This window comes from Diceros bicornis, chromosome 32, assembly GCF_020826845.1.
Source record: "Diceros bicornis minor isolate mBicDic1 chromosome 32, mDicBic1.mat.cur, whole genome shotgun sequence".
NCBI lineage: Eukaryota > Metazoa > Chordata > Mammalia > Perissodactyla > Rhinocerotidae > Diceros > Diceros bicornis.
The window spans coordinates 9,089,716-9,092,638 of NC_080771.1; positions in this window are offsets into that span (position 1 = coordinate 9,089,716).

Below are 2,923 nucleotides of genomic sequence, written 5' to 3' on the forward strand. Positions count from 1 at the left end.
TCTCAGAGCCGCTGGGAGGGGCTGTGCAGTCAGGCCCCAGAGCCCCAGTTCCTGCCCCGCCCTTCAGCTCCCACCCACCCAGCCAATAGCCTAATCAGGCAGAAAAGCTCTCTCCCTTCCAAGGCTCTCTCTGGGCCTTTTGGGAGCCACTACACCATGTCCACCTAGAGTTCACCCTCTTTTATCTAAACAGCACAGAGTAAACTCCAATTACATAATCACAGACTGGTCAAACAACTTGTTGCATAAGGATTTCTCTCTTCTTGGACTCTAACCTCAGCGTAGTGTGAGCTTCCCAATGGCAGGCACAGGCAGACAGGTGCCTTTAAACAATGGGAGACTTTGTTCTGGGGTCCCCAGAACAAGCTTGAAAACTTTTAGAGCAACTCCCAGCCCCACAGCTGCTCAGCTGTGGAACTGAGGACAAATCTCTTCGATTCCCTAGGCTTCTAATTCATAGAGCTCTATGCTGTCCAGTTTGGACGAATGTTAAATTTCATCCAGTCTCCCTTCTGATGCCTAACTTAACTTTACAATATTCCTGCCAAGTAACTCAGTTTCCAGTCGCACACCTCCCAGGTCAGGGAACTCACGACTTCTAGAGGCAGGGATCTTTGGACCAAATGTTCTTACAGTAACAAACTCCAACCCTCCATATTCCCTGACTTTATTCATTGATTCATCCATCCATCCATCCATCCTTCAATTTATTCATTATCCCAATTATTCATTCATTCTCCAAACATTTACCTTATTCCTGCCGCTATGCTAGATGTTATGGATACAAAGATGAATTCAAGACAACGTTCCATCTCCTCAAGGAGCCCACTGTGTAGTAGATAATACTGATAGGATGGGAGTGGAGGTTGGACGGCAATGCAATGTGCAAGCGTGGAAATAGAGAGATACAAAGTACTCTGGGGACACCTGGGAAAGTGTCCTTTACCTGCTGGGGACACGAGGAAGATGCTCAAAGCCTGTTTCATAGAATCATTAAATGTCCAACAATAGGAAATTCGTTAAATATACTCTGGTACAGCTGACTCAGGAAATACTAAGCATTCACTCAAACTAGTGATGCACACCTCTATTCATTGACAAGGAAAGACAGTCATGATCTATTGCGAAGGGGAGAAAACAAGGTATAAAATAGGGAGAAAACAAGGTATAAAATAGTTATGTCTGCTTTGGGCAACAGTTTAACAGTTCCTCAAAAACTAAACACCGAGTTACCATATTTCCCAGCATTTCCACTGCCAGGTAACTAAACAAGATAATTGAATAATATCCATACAAAAACTTGTACACAAATAGCAGCATTATTTGTAATAACTCAAAGTGGGAAACACCCAAATATCCATCAACTGATGAATGGGTGAAAAATTGTGATCTATCCAAACAATGGAATATTACTCAGCCATAGAAAGAAATGTAGTTACTTGTTACAATCAGAATGTTTTCATTCATTTCAAGGTTGAATTTTGAAAACATTATGCTAATGAAAGAATCCACACACAAAAGGCCGTGTACTGTAAGGTTCTATTTATAACAAACATCCAGAATAAGCAAATCCAGAGGGACAGAAAGTGGATGAGAGGTTACCAAGAGCTGAGGGAGGAGGGGATGAGGGACGACTGCTAACGGAATGAGGTTTCTGTTTGGAGTGAGGGAAATGCTCAGGGATTAGGTAATGGTGATGGTTACACAACTTTGTGAATTTACTAAAACCACTGAATTGTACACTCTAAAAGGGTGAATTTTATGGTATGTGAATTATATTTCATTAAAACAAAGAAATATTTTTTTTAAACCTCAGCCATATATAATATCCCACTTTAGTAAGAATATTTATCTTTATTTGCACAGGAGAAATTCTGGAAGGTTATACTTCTAATTGGTATCACAAGAGCCATTTCCTGGCTCTAGTATTGTGAGTGTTTATACTCATTTGTGTTTTCCACTTTTATTCATTCAGACATCCATTTACCCGTGTGGCAAATGCTGTGCTGAGTGTTTTGTTTGGAGACTCTCACTTAGTTGTCAAAATAGCCCCATGAATTGATTCTGCTATCTCCTGGAACTCAGCGTGGTCCAGGAACTGGCCCACAGTCACACATCCATATATGAGGAAGAGCTGAGGATTGCACAGAAGCTGCATAACGTTACAGCCCATACTCTCAACCACGCTGCTGTGATGTCAAAAACTTTCTGACAAACTGACATCCTGGTGCCCTAAGCCCATGCCTGGTCCCCCTGTGGGTGAGCTCAGGTGGCCTCTCTCCTGGCTTCTCCTCCACCTCCACCCCTTCAAAGTGCTGCGCTTTGTTCGTGACCCCTCCTGGATACTTGAGTTTCCTGGAAGGATGGTGGGAAACAGGGGTGCTGGGGCTCCTGGGAGAGATCGTGACCAGCTATTAGAGGCGCTTGCTCATGGCTCACACTTTATGGTCTCCTCTCCCAGTGTGGACTTGTCACTGAGAAGGTGCTGCCCAGCCAGGAAGACATGCTGCAGTTCCCCTCACATTAACTGGAGTCATGAGATTTGTTCTTGTCAGTGCAGAGCAGGCAGACGTGAAGCAGGGTTGTCTCCAGGCCAGGGCAGTGAAGAGACAGCTGTGCCTTCTCCACGCTCACACTGTTCTCCCAGTGTCATTGGCAAGCCTGCCCTTGTCCAGGCCAGACCAATATTGACATCAGGCAAAACAGGGCAACCAGCAGCCATAAAACACATGACAATCCTAGAAAAGCTCTCAGGACCTAAGCCAAGGCCATAGGTTACAGCTGAATGAAACTTCTGGAAACTCAGAATTCAAAAAAAGGATTCTCATTTACACTAATTCTAGACACTGTGGCAGGCCAATGAGAAGGAGCCCTATGGTGGGTGAAGACTTTGTTACAGCATTAGGGTCAGTCTCCAGAGGTG